The sequence below is a fragment of the Zalophus californianus genome, chromosome 9, assembly GCF_009762305.2.
Source record: "Zalophus californianus isolate mZalCal1 chromosome 9, mZalCal1.pri.v2, whole genome shotgun sequence".
Classification (NCBI taxonomy): Eukaryota; Metazoa; Chordata; class Mammalia; order Carnivora; family Otariidae; genus Zalophus; species Zalophus californianus.
This window is the reverse complement of record NC_045603.1, coordinates 111,384,305-111,409,585: the sequence shown is the minus strand read 5'-3', so window position 1 is coordinate 111,409,585 and position 25,281 is coordinate 111,384,305. Positions and strand designations below refer to the sequence as shown.

Genomic DNA, 25,281 nt, shown 5'->3' with positions numbered 1-25,281 from the left:
AATGGAATGAGCCTTTTCTAGGATATCAAGTTGGGGTAAGTGTGATTAACTCAAAGACATAGCACTTTTGTTAAGCTCTGGACTTTGTTCTGAAGTCAGTTTCTCTTGATTTAACCATGAATTGATTATTCACCTTATATACTCTCTTATATAATACTTTAGTATCAGGTTATTAGTAGTGGAAAGACTGTCAGTGGGTAAGTTGGATAGATGTGCACATGCACGTACACATGTGCTCATGTATTTGTAATGAGAGAGAGAGGGAGAGAGTGGGCACATGGAATATATGGGAATCAGGTACATGTGTTCAGCATTCTAATCTGAGTGTTACATCATTATCTAGTTATGTGCACTTAACTTTAGACTACTGACATTCAGCAACAACTTCTAATCAATGGTAAAAGTGATACTTCAGGAAGATAGGGACATATTTTCCATTCCTTTCATGTTTTCCTTTTAGCTTTACTCTATTGTATATTTTCCAAATACTTAAATAGTCAAAGATAAAAAATTATTGAAATGGGTCAACTTCTGTAGCGGGCAGAGATGATTAGAGCTCTGCAGTATATCTTAACAACATGTAAGAACAATCTAATATTGAGAAGCATCAAAACAGACTGTAAAACTTACCAATCATAAAGCTTAGTGGTCAAAAATCGTATATATTGACAGGGTATACGAAGATTAGCTATAATAATTGAGAAAAAGAGAGCCTAAATTTGGTGCAGAAAAGGAGCTGAGTTGTTTTTGCACTATAATTAGAAGTTTGTATCCATAGATTTTTGCCTTCTCAATACAAAGAATGATATTTGCTGGCAGGGCATGTTTTTTCAGTGTAACCTTTAACTTCTTATGGTATGTACTCCTACAAGTAGTTGATGATTTAGTAAATACTTTATGAATGTAGATGATACTATCAAAATGTTTCTAAATATTACAATTAAGTTTTAAGGTGCAGTCAGTGTTAGACAGAATTTAAATTTGAGACTCTATAATTTATAGATATATCATTGAATACATGCCATCTTTATTGTGTGTTAATTTGGATTACAAAATAATTGGGGGAACTTTGTTAAAAGAAATTGAAGTTTACTTAAAACTGTTCTCTGAAGAGATTAGAGTTTTAGAGGGTTTTTTCTTTCTTTTGACCTAGAATTTTTCTTAAACATAATGTTATGACTACTTGAAAGGAGAAATAAATCAAAGTCACTCACTTTATTTTCCAGTTTAGAGTCATTGCTCATTATCAGTTGGTGGGTGTGGAAACAACTTAATAAAGTTTGGGTAATTTAGTTTCAGTTTAAATTCTCAACTGGCAATTGGCCGAAAACTCCCATCAGAAGACGTGAGCATCCAAATGTCCTTTTGTGATTTGGCTTCTGTCTGCTTGACATAGGAAGGCCCTATCAAGAAAAAACTAATGGAGTGATTAACTATCAAAAGAAAATCAATGGTAAGAGTTTTCATTTAAATTATAATATGTGTGTGTGTGTATGTGTGTGTATAAAACATACCAACTTATTATTTGAATTAAAATTTTAGAACTTTAAAAATCTAGGACAAATGTTTGAATTTATATGTCTGTGACTTAACATTTGTAATAAAATAAATGCAAAGAATGGTTTTATATGCTTAATGTTGATAAGAAAATACTAATTAAAAGTATGAAAAATCAGTTATATAATTCATATAGTTATATGAATTCACTTTTTTTGTTGTTCTGTAGTTATCTTTAAAAATAGCATATTATAAATATTGCTTGAGTAAAGCTTAACTTTTTTAAAAAACAAATTTATACCAAACTGAATTAGAGGCTTCTTACTAAAGTAAATGTCATAATTTTGCTGTAGAATAGTCTATTGATCTCTGTTTTATTTTTTACTTCCATTGTAAAATGACTGGGGGGAGCAGGGGGGAGAAAAAATATATCATGTAATGAAATCCACTTTAACATTAGGTCTTTAAAACTGTATCATTGCTACTATATCTCTGTGGAAAACATTAAATGATCAGGATTAGATGTTTATATAGCTAAAGTGAAGTGGAATATCTATTCATAATACAGCACTGTATCAAATTTTGGTGATAAAATCAGACATCTCTCCCCTGCCTTACACAGGTTTGCATTGAGAAAATAATTTAAGGTACATGCTTCAAGTGACCTTAAACCTAACATTTTTATTCTCTTTGTATTTGCTTCCTTTATATCCCTTTATTTGGACATCTGTGTCCTATCAGATTTGTGATTAGTTATGTTAACTTTGGACAGGAGTGGAAGTAGTAGCTTACAAAGGTTGAAATCAAAAATGGCTGTTTATGAGAGCTTATTTTAGTATCCTCATGGACATAGTAGCTTTCTAATAACTGGATAATGGGTGATAAAGCTCAGATACTAATAATATATTTCTGTTCATGTCAGACTTACAGTTTTTGCAATTGACATAGTTTGAGTAATTTTTCTTGCTCAATTAGAGATGTCAAAATGATGGTAACTGAATGTGACCATGTTTTTAACTATTTTCCAGAGTTTAGTAATAACCATATCAGGAATTGCACATGTGGCAAGCACCTAGCACAGCATCTGTCATTATGTAAGCATTCAAACATTGACAGTGAACTAAGTACTCTAGATGGCAACATCTGTCCTTCAATCCATCTACCTTGTAATTCCAATTTTTATAGATTGTTATGTGTCATCCATCCAGCTAGGTGCTGAGGATAAAATGGCACCGTTAAAAACAGAGCTACTTTCTAACTGCTCTTGAACTTCCATTGTAGATAGTAATTGCAGTGTAGAAAAAATTATACAGACAAATGTAAAATTGCATCTGGAACCAGTACTATGGAAAGGCAGAAGTCGCTATGAGCATAGAAGCAATGTGGTGGGTGTGTAAGTAAAGCACAGAACCCACACATTTATTTCTTAAAGTGAATTGATAACTTTTTAACTTTTAAAGTTTATAATTCTATTTAAGTCAGTATCTTCTAAGCAAGGTGTGCAGAAAGACTAAATTTTAACTGGGGAGAAATACATTTTTTATGATGCTGTTTTATTAGATTTCTGAAGAATTTACAACAAAGTAGCATCAACAATTTAGTCAAAGCAGCATTCTTATGTAAGAATTTCACTTACAGGAGTGAATTCTTACAGGATGCTTTAACATTTCAGGATTGAATGCAATGAAAGAGGACCCTGATTTCTTCAGCTGAATTTAAGTTAATTAAAGGATGTCAACCATAAAATAACTGCTGTCCTGTCTTAGCAACTGTTCCATTCTATTGTCAAGCTAGTACAGGGATTTATTTATCACTCCTTTTACATCATTGAGTTGTTACATGTAGACATTTCTTAATGGCAGTATGATTTCCTTAATCAACTTTTATCCCTTGTTGAAAGAAAAGAATGTAAAATTTATGTTTCTTTTATATGTTCTAATACACATTTATTAAATTTTTGAAAATAAAATGGGAGAACTTTTGGAGGTCTAAATGTTTACACTTTCTCTGTGGGACACAGAGAATCTCATCTAAGGGAAAGACACTAATGATGTTTGAAGAATTATAAAATTAGTTGTTTTATATGTTCAATTTGTGTATATTTTTAAAAACTCTCATTGAAGACTAGCTTTTTTCTATTCATCTGATAGTATAAACAAATTGAATCAGAGCATACAGTCTAGTATGTAACCAAAATTTGAAAAGCTTAGTTTTACAACGGAAATGATCTTTCCCTAACTTACTACTAAAATATGGAAGCTATTTAAAATATTTTAAACAATATCTTTTCAAACAGCAAAATCAAAATTAAGTCCATTGTTAACTTTTAACTTAAAATTATTATGTTGAATTTCATCTCTACAGTGACGCCTAAATTTAGTTTTTCTGGATATACTCAAAAGAAGGTCACCAGCCTCAGTATTCTGATTTGAAGTTCTTAGCTCAGATACCTAGGCAGGTCTGTTTATCAATGCTGGAAGAAAGATGTCCTTTCTGTACCTCCCAGGAGTGTCTTGAGGAAAATGTTCCTTGCTGGGTAACATGCCTTGCAATGCCCATGACATTCCATTTTTTTGACAACTCTTTTTGCTTCTGTACAGTTCGCTTTGATTGGTCTGTGATGTCAGCTGGAGAATTGGACATTAGCCACACAAAGATATTTTAAAAATGTAGATATGTAAGCATCACAGATGGAAGATGATACATAACACTTCTTTTACTGAAATGAATGAAAAATAACCCTTGTTTCTAAGCAAAGGTCTACCAGAGGTTATCAGTTTTTAATTATATAACTTTTAAATATACAATGCGGTATCTGATTAGGTGCATATGGTGTAATATAATGGCTTTTGTTTGGAATTTTGGTGCTACTACTGACAGAAGAAATGGTAACTAATGAAGGTGTTGAATTAGAAGTTTGAGAAAGGAAAATTTTAATAAAAGTTAGTGTTTACAGTTGTTGGAATGAAAGGAACGTTTTCAGTTCAATATATAAGAAAGAACCTTTTAAATGCGGAAAATAAAATGGAGTGCCTTCTAGAATCCATTCTTTTAAGAATCTATGACAGAAACATACAAGGAAAGAATTCTTGCTGATATAAATCATAAGGATTATTTGGAGGAAATTTGTGGCACCTTAAAAATTAATATGGTCATATAAGTGTATGAAATATTTTATGAAACAGATGTCACTAGCAATATTACGCTACTATTTATGGTGGGAACTTTACTAAATAAACTTAAGAGATAAAAGAGCAAATTCATTCATTCTGTAAATTCTTACTGACAACCAGCTTTATTGGTTGTCCATCCTCAAGCATGGCCCTAGGCATTGGAGGCATAGTCATGAATAAGACTGATGTGACTCTCTAGTTTATATAGTCTGTGAGGGAAGATAGACATTAAACAAATAGTTACAATAAAGTTTAGTGGCTTGTGACATTATAAAAACAAAGCAGTCCTTTATTAAGGACACCTTGAGAATTGATCTCTAGTATGCTAATCATTTAATCAGCTTTCTTCATGAAATGAAGTTATTCATTTTGACAGAAAAATTGGACTAAAATTCTTTGGGAGTCAGTCTTAGAAATTAGTAGAGACTGAAATAGTCTTGGTTTTTCTATGGCTTATTTAAAACAAGAAACTACTATGGAAAGATGAGTACCAAGAAATGTGAATATAAGTAGAATAAACTTCATAATGCCTCATGTATGTTATACACTATACAGATCACTTAATAAAATTATTAAACAGTTTTACATGAAAAATTGCAAAGTTGCAGTGGTTAAGGAGTTGCCTTCTAGAGTCAGACTGGTTGGGTTTGAGTAATAACTCTGACACTTACAAACTTTGCAATTTGAAGTTGTATAACTCCTCTGATCTTCAGTTTCCTCATCCATAAAATGGGGATAATAAGAGTACATATCTCATAGAAAAATTATTTGATGTGTATAAAATGTCTAGAACAGTGGCCCATAGGAAGTGCTTAAGACCCCATATGTTGTAGGTAACAACAGCAATAACAATAATGAAATAATTTCCTCATGTCAGAATGTCTTGCCTAAGTCATGAAGTTGGGCCCAACTGAAGTAATTTCAAAATGTTGCTTTAAATATATAGGTATTGCACTTCAAAGAACTTTTATCTTTTTTACTGCTAAACAAAATCTCAGTGAAATTCTCACCCAAGTTTTGGGCTCTCTTTAGCAGCAATACAGCAGTCACCCAAAGGCCTGCATAGAGTGCCAACTCCAGGGCCAAGGTTATCTCAGCATTTAACCCAAAACTCAGTCTATTCCAAGCATCATGGAACTGATCCTTCTGGTCTAAGAAAGGAAGTAGCAAAGATCTTATTTACCCCATGGGAGATAAGCCCAAACCAGATTAGAGTAAGTTTGGGAAGGAAGTGACTATGTTGATATTAAGTATTTTTTTCCTGCAGAAATCTAAGCAAAGGATTTCTTCCTATAATAGGTCTACAATATATTTGTAACATTTGTAAACTCAATCATATGTAGCACAACTTGTTACTTTGCTTATATTAGAAAACAAATTTTCTGCCATAAAATAGTCCTATATTACATTACTACTTCTAAATATAATTTGTGAAACTATTTTTAAATTCATAAAAAAATATATTTTATGTAGATTTTTACTGTATCTTTTAGTTTGATATCCTAGAAAAAATGTTTGTAAGAGTGAAATAATTTTTGCTAAGTAATTCTTGTTGAAAAACAATTTCAGGGTAAAATTTACTATGACATTTTCAAGTCTGCATATGTAAAATGGGATTTTATTTATAAATATAAATGGATTAATTCAATTTATCATAATAAATAAGTGCTCTAATGAATTGTTTTTAGATTAAATATTTGGATTAAATCTAAAGTACTTCATAACCTAGTTGTTTTTGTTTGTAATGTGGAACTATTTCTTTCATTGTAAGATGCTGAGAGAAAATTCTTTGAATACCAGAAGTGTGGTTTCCCTTGACCTCAATGAGTTTGAATAGGATCAATCAGTAGGTGTCTACTGAAATCTTACTAGCTATCTAGCACTTGCTAGTAATAGTGTCATGGTAGCCTAAAAGAATTATGCCAACACTCTGTTTAGGCCCTAGGAAGACCAGGACCATGGAAAGCATACTTAGATATGAAGCAGAAAATCTAAGACCTAGTTCCTGTTCTGCTACTAATAAACAGAGGGATCTTAGATATAGAACCTATTAAAATTGTGAGGCCATCATAGCATCTCAGTCTCCTCATTATATATGTTATATGTATATATAACATATATGTTTGTGTGTTTTGCCTCCATGTGTACACATAATGTATATATCCCTCCTAAATTATTGCACTAAATTGAAATAAAGAGCTAAGACTTCATTAAGTTTTTTAATGTCCAAATATACAGAGTAAAGAATTCTGTACTATAAAATATTTTACATGATTCCTTCAAGTGAAAATACATTATTGATTTTTACATTCTATTTTAGGACTTCTCACATATTCTCATATAAATTATGTGCTGTTCCAAAAGTTCACAAGGGGAATGTAAAATTTCTTTAGTCTGCCTGATTTCATTTTTTAAAATATTTTATTTATTTATTTGAGAGAGAGAGAGAACTCAGAGAGAGGGAGGGAGAAGCAGACTCCCCACTGAGCAAGGAGCCCGATGTGGGGCTTTTTCCCAGGACTATGGGATCATGACCTGAGCCAAAGGCAGATGCCGACTGAGCCACCCAGGTGCCCCTAATCTGCCTAATTTCAAACTGGATTTCCTTGTTAAGTGATTCATTTTTTTTCTAGTAAACATTTTCAGTAGATACCAAATTATTTTTTTATGCCATTGACTCACTTTTTATAAACCAGTTTTAAATAGCTACATCAATCATTACCAACTCTACTATTTGCAACATTAAGACTTCCCTAGTTCTATAGCATCATGAATTCTCAGATTAATTTTACTAATTCATTAAAAGAAAGACTAAAGCATTTTAAAAGAAAAAAAACAAGTATTTATGTATACACAAACACACACACACACACACACACACACACACACACACACGCATTTGCTTGCTTTACTAAGTGATCTCACTGACTCACCTAAACACCATTCACTGCTGCTAAAGAGGAAAGGACTAGCTGGGAGTTGCTAATTGAAGCACCACATTATTAGTGTTGTAGAGGTCTATGCCCTGACTGGTTTTGAGTCAGGTGAATGTTGGGTGGAAAATGTTATATATATACATATATATATATATATACACACATACACACTTACCATAAGAACTTGTTTAGTATGTTTATTGAATACTAGATGCTACTGTAGTCATAATTAAAATAATTTTTCACATAAAAATCAAAGAATTAAAATTGATACCTTTTTAAGCTTAAGAGAAGATTTAAGAACACCTATATTGTGAGCTACTACATTTTTAAATGTTAAAATGTTACAAAGGTATTGAATGCAGACATTTTGGGACAAGAATAACATTTAAATTTATGAGTTATTTGGAGGAAATACTAAAGCAATCATATGAAAGAAAACTAAAATTTATAAGAAAATAAAATTAACAAAAAAATTTCTTGGGAGGATTTGCTTTGGTGTTGTGTGGAAAAAATTCTTATACATCATTAAGCAGTCATTAATATAGTAAAAAGTCAAGAACCAGCAAAAATAACCTAATTGCTATGAAAATAAGAGGACAAGTAGACAATCCCATTTTAGGCTGTAGAATTCTCTTTATGAGGGGAAGAGCACCTGTGGACTGCTTCTCTGTGATGGAGGTGCATGGCTGCGTGCATAAAGGACTCGTGGAAATCTTTCAGGTTTAAATGTACTTCTGCCACATACTTTACCCATTAGAAATTCATTTACATTTTTAAGAGAAGCATAAAATTCAAATATTCCTATGGATGTTCAACTTTTATCTGTCATTCACTTGAATACCTGAGTACCTACTTACTAAATGTAGAATACTGTGCTTTTATACTTAGCACAGCGAGGCTGTAACACACTGCCTCCTGTTACTTAGATGAGACCAGTCAGTCCCAGAGAAGGGAATATCAGTTGGTTAAAGAAGGAATCCTTTGAATATTGGAACAGTTTTTGAAAATGTAGACCCAGGTAATATGTATCATTAAATATAAGAAGGCAGCAGCATGAGTTTATTGTGATTTGAAGGAGGTAGGAAGATATCAAAATAAAATAATTTACCTTGCGTTGATTCAGTGTGCCCTACAAACTAATATCTTTTTGTTTGTTTTGGGGGTACAAATTATCTTTTCTGAAATTTTGTTTCCTAAATTATTGTTGGACTAGAATTAAAATTTTTTTCTGTATAGATGTTTATATACACAGTAACAATATAAGCAAGTCTAATTTAATTTTAATTGCTTTTTAGTGTAGTTCATGTTCAGTGTTACATTAGTTTCAAGTGTCCAGCATAGTGATTCAACAAGGTCATACTATGCTATGCTCAACTCAAAAGTAGCTACCCTCTGTCACCATACAGTGCTGTTGTAATACCATCTACTAGGTATTATTTTAAAAAATTACAAATGACAAAATTTTTTTTTTAATGGCTGAATGAATTGCCTGGGAAATGACCCTTTGTGGAGACTAAAATGCTAGTATTAGCCAAGGCAAACCCTTCCTGGTTGTGAGGAACCCAGGAAAACAAATTCAGTGAGTTAGAACTTAATCTTGGTTGAATGCCTTTTGTGTTTAACAGTGGATTCTTTTTTCTTTACATGGTATTTTATTAATCTCTCAACAGTTATGTCAGAAATATGCTATGATCTCTCTTTTACTGATGAGGAAACAGATTCAGAGAGGCTGAGTGACTTTCCCAAGGTCACACGGCTAGTGTTCAAAGTGGTTTGTAGGCCAAGTAAGGCAAAGTCTAGAAAGCATTCATTGCATCTTACAGCTAGAAGACCATTTGATGATTCAGTGAGGTGGTGGGGGCATAAGGCTGACTACAATTGCTTTAAGAGTGGATGAGGACCTAGAAAATGAGTAGAACAGGTATGGGCTATGTCTGGGAGAATTCTGGCTGAGAGGAAGTAGAGGAGGGCTCAAGTAGGTTATTTGAGATGCAAAGGAAAAGTGGAAGGTTTGGATGATGCAGGTGGAGGTTTTGCAGAAAGGCAAATGGGAAAAAATTAATTTTAAAGTGAATCTTGTAAAACGTGGGTGTATCTGTTGCCAGTCGCAGGACAGTCATATCTTTTGCATTCTTGCTTTGTGTGGATTGTGAATGTTTGGTATGCAGTAGGGTAGTAAATAACAGTTCCATTTTTACTTTCACTAGAATATATTTGGCTTATTAGTGATGTTCCTAGGGCCTGGATTTTAAAAACTTACTGTAAAAAATTTCAAACATATACAAAAGAGAGACTAGTGTAATAAATGCCTTCTGTCTATGGCCCAAATTTAACTCTTATTTTAACTCTTTTTATTCCTACATTCTTCAGTATGCATTTTTTTCTTAAAAAAAGACATTTTTCTTATATAAATAGAACACCTTTATGACATCAAACAAAATTAACAATAATTATTTATCACCTGACATTATCTCCCTATTCAGTTTCCTCCACTTTTGATTCAAAAATGTCATGTACCGTTTGGGTTGTTCATGCAGATTGCACACAAGGTCCATATAGCGTTTGGTTGCTAGGACTCTTCCTTCTGTAATTAAAATGTCTGTTCTTCTCCTCTTTCTGTTTACCTCCCTCTCCTCTTTTCTTCTCTCCTCCTTCTCTTCCTTTCTTTCCTTCCTGTTCGTGACTTAATAAAGAAACTGAGTAAGCTCTCCCATGTCATATTCCCATTCTGGATTTTTCTGTCAGCCTCCCCAGTTAACTTATTTCTCTAACCTCTAAATTACCTGCAAATTAGAAGGTAGCTCAAAATACTTAATTAGATTCAGGTTCAGCTTTTATTTTGGTGGGGGGGGAGGGTGGACAGGAATACTTCATACACGGGACTTCTCCTTCACACTGTATCACATCAGGGAGCATATAATGTCTACTTGTCATGCTCTTAGTGATGCTGAAATTGGTCTGGTGACAGTCCAGTCTCTCCAGTGAGAGGTTTCCATCAACCTCTCCTTTCATTGTCTCTTGCTGATTGTTCTCTGAATCAGTTCAATCATTAGGGTTTGCAAGATAATGAATTTTTAATCTGCCACTCCTTCCACATTTATTAGTGGAAATAAAGAAGAAATTCCTCTATAAAGAAGAGATTCTATAAAGAAGAAATTTCTCTCATAAACCATGGCTTTTGGATTTCCCTGACATAGTTCATCCTAGAAAGAAACCTGGTGCTTGGATATCTCTTAAATGCCTAGTTTAATATCCAAGAGTAACTTTAGATAGGAGTACATAGCACTTAAGTACCCATGTAATTTTAGGATTTTTATAGAATAAAAGTATTTCTTATGTGATTTTCATGAATACTGTCAGTATTAGAATAACTTTGTATCGTCAACATATTCAGTTTTGATCAGATTGGGGTTGGGACCTTTTCCTGGTTCTCCTTGGTCAGATGTACTGTTTTGTGCTAAGTTATGGATGATAAGTTGAGCTTCAAGGAATAGGAAACTTCATTAAGTCAGTAAGCTAAACAGTATCACCTAGCAGAGTAGGAGCATAGGTGGGGATGATTTTATATTGCTATAATCATAAATTCAAGAATGAAACAATCACCATTTTTATTATTTTATTCAGTAATTACCACTAACTCCATTTTTATTTAACATTGTCAATGGACAAAACCTGAAGAAGAAGAAGAAATAAAACCAAAATATTTCATTTTTAGATGACATGATTGATTAGGAAAGTCTATGGCAGTCAGGTTTAAAACCATTTATGAAAAATAAAAATTTAATGAAGTACAGAATACAATGTATCTTTACATTGGTAATAATGGAAATAATGGGAAAAGACCCAACTCAGAATTGTAACAAATCAAAATATAATACCTAGCAATAAATTTGAGAAAGATGTTAGACTTTTAGAAAGAAACCATTAACATATTTGAAAATATTTTAAGATCATGTAAATGGAGAGAAACTTTCTGAATCATGAGAATTTTGGCAAATTGTCTAAGTAATTTAGAGATTTCTGGGTTTACTTTTAACTTTCAAAGTTCCTAGTGATTTAATTTTTTAAGATTTACTTATTTCGAGAGGGAGCACAAATGGGAGAGGCAGAAGGAGAGGGAGAGAGAATCTCCAGCTGACTCCCCACTGAGCCCCACATGGGTCTCGATCTCAGGACTCTTGAGATCATGACCTGAGCTGAAATCAAGAGTCAGAAGCTTAACTGACTGTGCCACCCAGGCACCCCTCGCCAAGTGATTTATTTTATAGTGATTCTACAATGAGGGGAAGTCTCACCCTTACTATGTATCAGAAACTTTTTAAAGCAACAGTGTCTAAAACAGTGGAGTGATGCAGGAATAGATATGTAGCCCAGATACTACAAGAGACCTCTCTGCCCCTTGGCAATTTAAATATAAACTTTTCTTGACCCTGACTTCCTGGTCAGTGAGAGTTAAGAGAAATGCCTGTCATCCTGTGACTTACAGGATGAGATTTCTGTGCTTGACTAATGCACCTCATGTTTCTTGCTTCTGCTTGCATGCCATCCTGATTTTTGCCAGTGCCAATACTGATGTGAAATCAGCTCCTTTTTAACTAGTTTCCAAAACTTATGTAGCAGTTTGTAAGTTTAGCAACTCTTGAGTAGGTGACAGAACCAGCAGATTTTTTTCTTGGTCTTTGAGCAAATGTTACTATCCACACCCATGCCCTCCTCCTACTCATACACTTTCCTGAATTAATACAGTTGCTTTCTTAAGGAAATTCTGAAGATTAAACCTTTCTTCCATTTTGTAAAACATGGATCACTGCAGCGTATTAGGAATCCAAAATTAGTCCCATCTACATATAATAACTGAATATATGATAAAATATTCTTTCCTATAGGAGAGGCCACTTAAAGGATCTTTACTCAATAGTATTAAATAGTAGTCTTCAGTGGTGTAACTGCAAAACTGATTAGACAAAAAAAAATTCATCCATACTTCATATAACCATAGGAATTTAAAAAGAAAAAGCATAGAAAATACCTTTACGTCTCATATTTGATGCATTAGTGTAACTCTCCAAGGTGTAAAGATGTACTTGAATATCTAAAAAAGTTGTTTGACTGAAATAATTAAAAGGATCACAGGAGATTGTAGGAAATCTCTGCATCAAAAGTTACAAAGAAATGATAATAACTTTAACAATTTTATATTATTGCAGAATATGCTAATTTAGACATCACGATTCTAATATATAAATGAGAAAAAATATGACAGATTTAAGAATATGAAAATGAATATGAATAATAAATGCAAGGGAAAATATCTACTTTATACTTATCACAAAGTTACAAGTAAAATGACTTTCCACGGTTTTTTCATTGTATTAAAGGAACTAAATTCTTTAAAAAGAAATCTAATATTGGCAAGATAAACAGTGATACCAAACTCTTTTGGAAGGTAATACCAGGAGTATCTGCTGAGAGTCACAGTAATGTTCAGATATTTCACTCATAGGAATTTAGGAAATAAATATTGTGGTAATTAAAAGACATAGATATAGAAAAAAATGCTTAGAGACTAATTATAGAACATCTATGTAAAATATCATGTTGTCTTTAAATAATTATTTTTGAAGATTCTAGAACAATTGTCCAATAGAACTTTCTGTGTTGATGAAAAGTTCTATAATTTGCACTGTCCAGTATGGTATCCATTAGCCACATGTAGCTACTGAACATATGAAATGTGGCAAGGGCAACAGAGGAACTGAATTTTAAGTTTTATTTAACATTATTTATACTGAAATACTCACGTAAGGCTAGTAGCCATGGTATTGGACAGTGCAGTTCTAGAAATATGGAGAAATGTTAGGTGAAAATAAATAAGTTTATATGACATGATTACAAGTATGTAAATACCTGTATGTACATAAGGAAAGTGATATTCACAATTAAAATATCTGTTAGGATAGAAGGAAATGGGTGATTTTTTTTTAAATGCTGATTAAAAGATCAAGTGAAAATAATACACCACTCCAGCACTGTGCTACTCAATATGGTACCCAGTAGCCTGATGTGGCAATTTTCATTTAAATTAATTTAAATTAAATAAAATTAAAAACTCAGTTCCTCAGTCACACTAGCCACATTTCAAATGCTCAATAGCACACACAGCTAATGTTTACCATTTAGACAGAGGAGATTATAGAACATTTCTACCATTGCAAAAAATTCTATTGTATAGTTCTATGGAACTGATAAAAGGAATGTACTGCAACAAGTCATATGATTATTAGTAATTTCTAAGGGCACAAATGAATTAAAACTCAAAAGTGAATTTAGTGAAAAAGTATAAGGAGGAAGTGTCGTAAGACCCTATACTTGTAACTTAGATCAGCACTCCGTAAGATATGGGCTGCAAACTAGTGCTGGTTATACCGGTCTATGACTAAATGCTTACTCTCAATTTCATACTTGTTTAGAAACTTTTATAGCAATGTGATAGTTGTTTGTCATCCAAGCATATCACCTACCTTATCTCATTGAACTGATCTAGTTATTAATGAAGCTGCCTGTAGAGTTCTATGTAGTATAAGCTGAATATTAGTTTAAAGCAATAGTAGTCCATGAGTATGGGTCCCCAGTGGGAATAAAAACAGTTCTTTACTACAAATGCCATGTGATTTCACTCATATGTGGAATTTAAGAAACAAAACAGATGAACGTAGGGGAAGGAGAAAAAAAGAGAGGGAAGCAAACCATAGAGACTCTTAACAATAGAGAACAAACTGAGGGTTGCTGGAGGGGAGGTGTGTGAGGGGTGGGCAAAATGGGTGATGGATATTAAGGAGGGCACTTGTTGTGATGAGCACTGGGTGTTACATGCAACTGATGAATCACTAAATTCTACTCCTGAAATCAATATTACACTATAGGTTACTAACTAGAATTTAGTATAAATTTGAAAAAAAAAATTTAAAAACAGTTCTTTACTATAGGCAGTATGAGAAACATTGGTCCAGATGAAGAAGAGAAAGTAGGCTGCTCAGGGCAATTTTTTAAGGAACCTAAAGTAGTTGTTAGTATAGCTTAATGTATACTTGCAAGTGAAATTAAAAATTGAACACTAAATCTCTGAATGTGATAAACTTAGACTTCATCCCTCCTGCTAGTAGAAATAAGACAAAAGATTCATTCTTCAACAGTGTGAATAAGGATTTTAAAGGAGTTCTTAGTGCCTCTATTTTGGGTGTCCTATTTTCCTCCTGGGTACAGAGGAGATTCAACTAGCTAGCCAAATCTTTTCCTTTTAGCAAAATTTCCAACCTAGTGTTTTCCTTTACCTCTCCTAAGCTCCTTTTGGCATACTGTTACACTTAGTTCTTGGTAACTCTTTTCATCTCTTCCCCACAAAGTTAGTTTCAAAGGCTTACAAAATGTCCCAAATGAGAGAATTGTTTTAGACTAAGTGAGCTCCTCACATTTTATTTTAAAATTTCCTTTTTTCACACTTAAACTTAATTGATTCCCTGATACAAGATATTCAGTTGAATTATTTGTGAAATGCGAAAAGCCTTTTATTACTATAATTAAGGTATAATCTGTTAGCTAAAGCATTGTTTTAATGATACAGGGTAAGCATAATCCTAGATTTACTACTTATTTTTTTAATTGTGGTTTTGGCTGCACATTATGACTGCCTGTTCCCTAAAATGAAATGCCCCATATGGGCTGTCCAGTTTGTTTTGAGGACCAATTCCACATTTGTGAAATTTGGGGTCAAATGGAAGCAAGTACTTACTATATAATAGTTATTTCTTCTGATTTTAGTGACCTTGCATTTTGGATTAAAAAACATATACATATTCAGTCCTTCATCAATATCATTGATTAATCTGTTACTGATTTTAGCATTTCTTCTTTTTCTCCCTAATTTATCAAATTTGAAAAGGGCTAGAAAACACTTGAAGGAAATCAGTCTGTTTTCAGTAACAGTCTATAAGTAACAGAAAAAGAAATAAATGAATAGTGCTCAGCATTTCTTGTTTAAATTTTGTGTTTTTTGAGATGGAAAAAACTGTACATATTTAAAATATACATAAATATATTGATAGAATGGCATCTTCTGATTTCACTTTAATATTATGATTTGCTTTACTTAGGCAGAATTATAGATAATCATATTATCACTTGGCTTATATAGTATAGTATCTTCAAAAGATGAAAAATAATACTAATGTATTAAGAAAGCATGTTCTTATCTGTATTAAGCTTATTTTATTTGATATTTGGTAATATTATTTTTAAGATACAGTATATGATTTCCTGATCTGAACAAAGTATTCCATTTCCTCTTAGGATTTGGGTTGTAATAATAGATTTATAGCATTTTCTCATAAATATGTTAAGGTACAGCATTTTAAAAACACGATATTCTTAATATGTAATTAGAGGTTTATATTACTAATATTTTTATATAACACGCTTCAGACTCCTCAGAATATTTGTAGACTTCTAATTGTTTTATTTTATGCAAGTATTGACCTTGAGAATATTGACTAACAGGTTAATATTCTTTCATTCAAATTTTTTTAGTGCTTACTATGTTTTAGGAACTATTTAAGGCTCTTCAGTGTTAAAAAAAAAAAGTCAAAACCCTTTTCCTCTGGAAGGCTTACATGCTAGTAGTTCTTCAATGAATTTAGCTTTACTGATTTTTCTAATGGAATTTACAAGTATGATCATTTGACAACCCAGGATTTCTCTGTATTTTTCTCAACTTCCCAACTGATAATTCAGTGCTGGGGTAGAAGTTTAAACTAGCCACTTGAAGTTTTGGGTTTATGGAGTAGTGTTTGGAGTATGCAGTATTCTTTAGGGAAGATACTCTTTTTTTGAAAGAAGAGAATGTGGTTATGGAATACTCATGATTTTATCTAATTTCTTTTTTTCAGAACCTACATTCTATAATATATAGGTAGATAGACTTGAAGCAGATGGTATGATCTCAGTATAATATTTTACTCTTCTCTCCTCCTTCAGGAAAATCTTTAACTTCCACCACAAGAAGATTAAAAAGAGGTCCCTCCTGCACCAAGAAAGATCTGCAGATCTTTTTCAGTATTCTTGGAGGTGTGGGGTGTGAGAACTTGATCAGTTTGTGTCAACCACCTTGTTCTCTAAAGGTAAGCACTGTGTAGTGAGTGCACACTCATGGGCCCAAGCTCCTAATGCAGGTCTGGTTTTGGAATGCTCCATTGAGGGTTTGAGGCCATCAGATTTCCTCATAGAAGGATGGCCTAGGCAGCCACTTGTCGGCAAGACATCACTGAACACATTCATCAAGAGATGGTTTTCCTTGTTTAGAAGTGAAGCATGTCCTAGAGATGTACGGGTGTTTGTTTAAAAAAATTCCCAATTATAGTAAAACTTGTCTTCCAGTTCAGCCTGCGTTTAAATCAGTTTAATAACTGCTGTGGTTGATCCCTCATCAAGAACTCTTCTTGGATGTCTTGATATTTACATTCAAGAATTTTGAAGCAGTGACAGTGTTTAAGCAGTCTTGTGACTTAATAGCTTAAAGTGATATAAACCACTCTGAAGAGTTGCTTTTCGTGATCTTTTTGAAGCTGCCTCTTACCTTTACTTCAGAGAAAGTCCCTTAAACCATTTTTTAAAATCTGTATTAAGCTTCAGAAAGTATGGAAGCAAAGACCTTCTTAATCTTTAATTGCTTATGTCAGATCCTAATTGAAAAAAATTACTTAAAATGAGCAGTTTTTTTTCCTGGTAGCTTTTTCCTTTCTTTAGGAAATGAAGAAATATACATTGTTGGTTCCATGAGGGAAACCTCATAAAGGATAAATAATGTCTCGCCTTTATTTCTAAACTCTAGTATCAGAAAACCTTATTGTTCTATTGTACAATGTATTGACACCTCCCAAAAAGACCAATCCTAAATTAAATTGTCATTTGAAAAACATTCATTCACTATGAAAAAGAACAGGAGCATGTTGATTTTGAAAATATCAAGATTAAAAGTAGGTTAGCATTAAATAAGAATAATTTGGACTGCCACCAAGAGACTAAATGTCTAACCAAACATTCATGTTATAGTCACCAGGATACTACGGTATTGACAATGAGGATTTAAAGCACTGCTAAAGAAATGAATTGGTCCACATCTAGTTTCATTCATCTTTTTTTCCTTTTCTTAAAGCTCTTAAAGTGATCTTGGAAACTTTAGTTCTAAAAGACATGAACTATTCATGAAACATTAAATTTGGGAGAAATCTGATTTTTGTCTGGTAGCCCTGTCTTTGGTTTATGATAAATTTTATAGTCTTTTCAAAATCTTTGTTCTTCCTATATCTGTATAATAAAAGATATTAAGGAGGAAAAAAACCCTGTGTATTTGCTGTTAGAATGGGAAAAAATGCAGCTGAAACCTTTTTTGAAAGAACCTTGAGAACCAGGTTACTATTTTTTATGAAAATAGTTGAGGAATTAGAACTAGTCCTGCTTATTGTAACTGTAGGCAACTTTAAAAGATTTTTTAAATCTTCAAAGTAGATATGATATAGGTTATACAGTGAAGACATAGAGATCACTGAGTATTTGGAGATAATCTCTCTCTATATATAATTCTTTTGAATTTTTATTTGTGAGAGCATGTTAAATATTTTTAACTTTATAATAGCATGGGACAGACTAGATGAAGGCATTAACTCTTTGAGCCAGTTGAGAAAAAAAAATTGAATTAAAAGTCACATCAACTGAAAATGTAAGGTAGGATATAAGAATAACTAAATAGATTATTCTTTGGTACCTAAAGTATTATTATAGCTGATTTTTTTAAATCAAAAAACCACCCCCATCTTTTTAAAAATGAGCTCTTACAATAGTATTGGCAATACATTTTGTAAAAGGAAAAATTTATTTCACCATGTTAGAACTAGTATTCTAATTTCAGATCAGTTATGTAGAATGAATATATAAAATGGGGACCAGTGAGATCTTGCCTTCTGTATCTAGAGTATGAAAAATAAGATCTTTTTTTAACAATTCTTATTAATAACTTCTATCACCTCCATTCATATTAGGCAGTAGAATAAACTGTTGTTCTTTGATTTTGATAATATATAGGAGTGAAAACCCAACATATTGGCACTAAGAAATTCATCTCTTGGCATTGGAACTAGGATCTGGGGAGATTTTATTTTTATGTGTACATATATATACTTAATCATACACACATATACATCCTATATTTATTTCTTATTTTGAATTATGTAAGAATGATTTGTCAAAGATCAGGTTTCTGATTTGTCTCACTAGTACTTAGATGCCGTGTTTTGTTTTTGTTTTTAAAGAGTCGTAGCTAATTCATGAAAACAGTCCCTACTAGAAATTTAGTTTCTTTGGTATGATCATGCCTCCCTATCTACTCTAATAGCTAAAGGAAGGTGAGAGAGGCAGCCCTATGTTCACCAGTATTGATTTTTTAGAGAAGGAACAAGGAAATTCTAGCCCAGCCCTCTCCTTGAAGCCATCTACACCAGCACTGTTCAATAAAAATATAGTACAAGCCACAAATATAAGCTACATATGTAACTTTAAGTTTGTTTTGTAACCACATTAAAAAAGGAAGAAACAGGCAAAATTAATCTTAATTACATTTAAATTAACCTAATGTATCTAAAATATTATTTCAACATGCAATCAGTATAAAGATTTATGAGATGTTTTATTTTTATTCAATGAAATACTCAAAATCCGATGTATATTTTACACTTACAAAAATTTTGTATTGAACTAGCCACATTTCTAGTGCTCAAAAGCCACACATGGCAGTAGCTACTGTATTAGACAGTACAGATCTACACCAAGGGTGGGGCTCCCATTTTAGCATCATCCATGGTGAATTCCACTGGGTAACTGTAAGCTCCCCTAGTTTAGAGTTTCCAGATTTAACAGAACACGAAAAATCAAGAACAAAAACAAAACAGCATGCCCAGTTTAATTTGAATTTCAAGTAAATAACAAGTAATTGTTTAGTGTAATTGTGACTCATGTTATACTTGGGACATACTGAGAAAAAATTATTTATTTGAAATACAGATTTAACTGGGAGTCCTGTATTTTATATGGCAATCCTGCCCGGTTTTAACAGAGTGGAAGACATCATCAGACTTCCTAGATAGTTGTAGGACTAGAGCATAGAGAATCTCTTCCTCCTGAGAGGATTTTGATAACCCAACCCCCCCCCCCGCCCAAAATCAGTATGCAAACCAGAACTACTGATAGCCCATTTCTTCCTAATTCCCTAAGATGTTTAAGACAGAAGATGGGCTTATATCACAGAGACTCAGTCCTTACAAATTTAAACATTTTGAATCTAAACTATTACATTAAGCTGTAAGGTTTATGAAATTCTATGACTTGAATGATTAGTTACTTGAGTATATAAAATAGAAACTGTCTAACAGCTCATTGCTAGTATCACATCTTACGAAAAACATTTCACCCTTGGTGACAGTCTCGGCAGTTTTCAGGGTCTTGGCTATTTCAAGTTATTTTCCCTACCACTGGTTACCACTGCAGCTGTCACATCATCTTGAGTTGGCAAGCATTAACACAAAATATTAGGTTGCTGAATGCCAGGATAAGGCTTACTTTACATGGCAAGTATTTAAGTACTTGTAATTCTGTGCTCTGGTGTTGATCATTGGACCCTGACCCAGTCGACACCCAGTCAGTTCTTAAACCAGTATCTCTCATTCATCCTGAGGCCTTCTTTTCCAGAACAGCTTTCCATTCGTATTTTTTAAAAACATTTTTAATGTTCCAGTTTTAGCACCGTTTTGAAACATGTAAGTTTCTTTAGGAGTAGATGTATCCCTCTTAACCTCTAGAAAAGAGACCATTTATAATTCGTGTTCTCTAAGGACAGTAATTACACCAGCTCCACACTCCCTCTCAAGGGGAACACTTGCCTTCACGAGGTGAATGACTTCAGTTGTCAGGTCTTCGTTACCAGCCAGGCAGGTAGACCCAGCCGCCAGTGCGGTTGGGGAGTTGAGCAGTTCAGTTTCAGTTATGGCGCATTCCAAATCCATTCATGCTTAGGAGAATGTACCCAAGAGTGTGGATATGTTTATAATTACTGCATTTCCTTCAGAGAACAAGAATTACAGGTAAGGTATGGTTTTTTTTTTGTTTGTTTTTTTGCAGTGATCCAAAAATTATTTTTAGATAAGAAATTTAAGGATTTGAAAGTATTACTTTTCCCCAGTCACCTAAAATATCTCAGATATATCCTATATTATATAATAGTTTTCTTCCTCACTCTAAGAAGGAATTGAACCTGGAAAGGAGGGGAGTGGGAAGAGACAACTTATTGTCATTTGAGAGCTGTGAAAATCACACATTTCCATGCCTAGAAATATCCTCGGTTTATGTAAGAATCTTACTTTGCCTAACTTCTAAGGTCTAAGGTATGAATTATTTTGTCAAATTAACACCTACATCTATATATAGGTAAGGTGTTCAGCTTTTGTGAGCTAATATCTTTAACAGCAGTGAGTAAATTAATGAATTGTGTTTGGGTTTTCACTTTTATTCTCAAGTTTGACTTCCTTTGGTTTAAAGGCTTTAACCTTATTTCTGAAACCAAAATTTAAAGCTGCTGCAAAATACCTTAAAACGTAGCTCCTTTTTTACCCAATAATGTTTGGATGAGCTTTAAAGGGTCTGTGAATCCCCTGAAATTATACTAAAATTTTGTATGTATGTGTTTTTTGCTGGGAGGAGTATACATAATTTTCATTCTATTCTTGAAGGGCTTTGCAACAAAAAATTTGGTTAACAACCACTGATCAAGTAACATCATCACTTTACTGATAAACTGAATTTCAAAGAATATGTTATTTGCCTTCACTCATTTGAAATTTAATACTTGTAAAAACTAAAGTTTGTTTAAAAAAAAACATTATACTTGTTTTTAGAAGGAAAAGCTTTACCTTGAATTAATTAAATTTGAGAAGACCAGCCTAAATGGGGGCAGTTAATTTGCTACTAGTTTCTTCCATTCTACCCTTTGACTAGAACCTTTATCAGTTGTTACATAAACATGGCCTCTCAACACAGTGTGAGACTGTGTGATAAATTCTTGAAGATGAGTTAAAGAAAAAATGAATTATCTATTATAATTTGACTCCTACTTTTTTCTCTTTTCAAATCCTTTATTCAGAGAGTAACTAAAACTCAGGAAAATAACTGAATAATGTTATTTTGAGAGTATTAAAAAAGCAGTTAATTGCTTTAGCAGTTAATTGTTGGGACTCCTTCTGGTCCTGACCCTAGTTGAAGAAATTCTACAGTAGACTGTACATACCTCACGTTGTTTTTCAGTGATAGAGTATTTTAAGGTCATTCTTTTTTTATCAGAAGATGTTTTTATTATTACAGTAGTACGTTAGAAATAGTAAGTCATCAAATTCTATATTAATTAAGGAAACTCATACTTCTTTCTCAAAATAAAGGAAATACCATTTTTTTCATTTTTTTACTTTTTGTTTTTTTTTTTTTTTTCTGGTACTAGCTAGGAAAGTCTGCCTAAGTCAAGATTTAATGAATTTATACCATTAATTGGATATTAAAAGGAAAAGAAATTTGAGGGATGATTCACAGAAAGCAGTTATTTCCCAAAAGGAGTAGGAAAGAGTAAGACAACTTAGAACACTACCTGTATTTTTTTATTTAAGTTTAATTATACTTAAAGATTCTAAAATATATAATATAAAGCTCATCATAGAAAATGCCATTGATTTCTGAAATAGATTACAGTTTTGGGCATTATCACTCAAGGTGATTATCACTTATGCTCCTCTGCCTTTGTAGAAGGTAACTTTTGAAGTGAGCCAGATATTGTTTTTCATTCAGGAAGAACAGTTTCTATATCCCACCCAATAGGCCACCTCTGTTACTTTCTGTGGGTAATTCTAACAAATAAAATTTTTATTTTTTACTTCTCATTCATCAAATAATTTTATGTTTAAAATAGAAAACCTTAAATTCTTCTTAGGAACATTTACAAATATTTAGAAATAGTTGTTTTTTTTAATTTGAGGTAGACCAATTTTAAATATTCTCTGCATTCAAAGAAATTGAAATAATTAATTGACCAGTTACTCACTGAGCTCATTAATCAGTGGTAGAGCTTTGGTTTACATGGTAGATCAAAACTAATCCAACATCTGAACATAGATGAGTAGAAACTTATTTACAGTCAATTTCATATCAATTTTATTAACATAGATTATTGTTTAAAATAGAAGTTTCAAATAAACCAGAACTATTAAAAGTGGCTTCTGTGTGCCTACATGCAGGGCTTATATCTTTCTGTGTATTAACAATTGAGCATTTATCTCTTATTTCTTTTCAGTTTGTGTATCAAAAACTTTTTGTCGCAATTTCACTGTTTATATTGCAATACAGAGACATTGAAACTTTGCCACAACTACCTTCCATGTTCTTGTCTAGGAAATAAATTTATTCAGTCAGTCATCAAGTATATTATGAGAATAGAATGGTAAATGAAACACATTCCCTGTGCTCATAGAAACTATAGTTTACTAAAGATGTGTAATGGAGTGGTACAAAGGGAAGATAGAGGGGATCCTAACCTAAGCCGGGGGTCAGAGAAGGCTTCTTTGCCAAAATGAAATTTTAACTGAACCTGAGGCATTATTAGGAGTTAGTCAAACAAAATGAGAAGACAGAATAAGCAAATGTGAAAACCCTGAAGGAAGAAATAAGACACATTGAAGAGAAAAGACTTAGGAGAGAGGGAGAGATGAGACTGCACAGCAAAGTATCTTTAGTGTCGTTATCAGATATTTGGCCTTCGGACTTTAGCTTAAGAGCAGTGGGAAGACGTTGAACACTGTATTTTATTTTTTCTAAAACTTTTAATGAAAGCCTAATAATACAATTAGAAAAGTGAGCATATCATAAGTATATCACCCCATGAATTTTCACAAGCTGAATACTCCTATGTGACCATCACCCAGATGAAGAAACGGAACACCATCACCATCCCAGAAGTTCCCTTTCATCTTTCCTTCCAGTCAGTCTTGCCCCCCTCTGCCTACCAAGGACAACTCTCACCTGACTTCTTATTGCATAGATGGTATTGCCTATATTGTACTTTATATAAATGGGGGCTTACAGCATATGCTCATTTCTTATGAATGAAAGAAGTCAGACACAACATTCTGATTTTGAGTATTTCTGCATTTTGTTACTGGCACTATAGTTGGGAGACTCAGAACATACAAAAAAAAAAAAAACAGTGTGATCAGTCTTGTGGCTGAATGCTGCAGTACCATGAGATTTGCCGCATCTGCCCAATGAAGGATAGAAAGATGTGAAGTCAAGTTTCACAGTAAGGCTAGGGGAGAGATAATGGGGTTTGAGCTGATGTGGTGACAGTGAGGATGAAGAAAAGTAGGCATATTAGAGAGAGATTTAGGAGTTAGAATTTATAGGGCATTAATTCGATGAGGGGATGAGGAATACAGAGACACCAAGGATGACTCATGGGTTTCTGGAGCAGAGTGGATGGTGGTGCCCTTTAAGTCCAAACACTGGAGAGGAATGGATTGTTGTATGAGTTTTACTGATAGAAGGGGATAATGAGTTCAGCATCCATATATTTGAGGTACCTGTGAAACATTGCGTGGGTCTGCTTTGTACGACTAAAGAACTGTTCATTAACTTAATGCGTGACATATCATTCATCATTAATAACATTCATTAATAACAGAATGCTAACAAAGAACTCTTCTACATGGGGGAAATTGTAAATCTTGTTTTCTCACTATCTGTTCTTCACCTATAAATCTCATCAGATGCTCTTTCTAATGTTTGTAGGAGTGGTTTTGGCACAGCTTTTTTTTTTCATGTATTTGTATATATGGTATATTTCCCCTAAAGTACTGCTAACTTAACATGCGTGCGGAGTCGTACCTTCCCATATACATGGTATGAAAGGTATTGTAATGCCTCCATACTTTAAAAATTGTGTTTCTATCATTACAGTCTTGAATTAGTGTACAATAGTCACACTTTAAAGTGAGTTTATTTATATGAAATGATTAACCTACTTACTTGGCAAGACTTAAAGTGACTGCAACAAATATTCATTCAATTTTGGTAGGGGAAAGGAAAGATAAAAATGAGGTAAAACCTGAAGCCTAAGTACAAGCCTGGGTAAAGAGCCACAGAGAGAGCCCTAGGTGTCAGGGAGCAGAATGAAAGCATCTGATTTTAAAGGGAGGAGATACCAGAAGGCCTGGATGGGAACTAGGAACTCTGCCTCCTGTACAGTGCTGCCTAGGACTGGTGCCCTGGAGAAATTTTATGGGAAGAGGAGTAACTGGTATAGCGCTGAATTTAGGAAATGCCTAGCACATGGTGGAGTACTTAGTAGACTTGGCAGTTTACCCAGTTTACATCACTCAGTTATGATTTAGTGTTATATTTAGCCCACAAAATTTGAACTAAAATTAAGGCATTTTATCATGTCCATGAAAAAAAAAAAACCTTAGTTAACAATCATGATCATGATTTTCAGTTTATAGAGTTTTCCCTAGCTTTAGGCTCTGCCACTTAACAGGTAG

At 33.0% G+C, this 25,281-nt stretch overlaps 1 protein-coding gene across 10 annotated transcripts in view; it reads left to right on the top strand.

The window, feature by feature from the left end:
* The window catches only part of ZEB1 (zinc finger E-box binding homeobox 1), a 188,827-nt gene that overhangs the window by 44,235 nt on the left and 119,311 nt on the right, over positions 1-25,281 (top strand). For 2 of the 10 annotated variants that reach the window (XM_027592420.2, XM_027592421.2), the window contains exons 2-3: positions 1,294-1,453; positions 16,640-16,782. The exons of 6 other annotated variants lie outside the window; for them this stretch is intronic. The gene's annotated coding sequence lies outside the window, so the exon portion shown is untranslated. The remainder of the gene's footprint in view (positions 1-1,293; positions 1,454-16,639; positions 16,783-25,281) is intronic. 2 more of the 10 variants (XM_027592422.2, XM_027592423.2) reach the window with 2 other exon arrangements.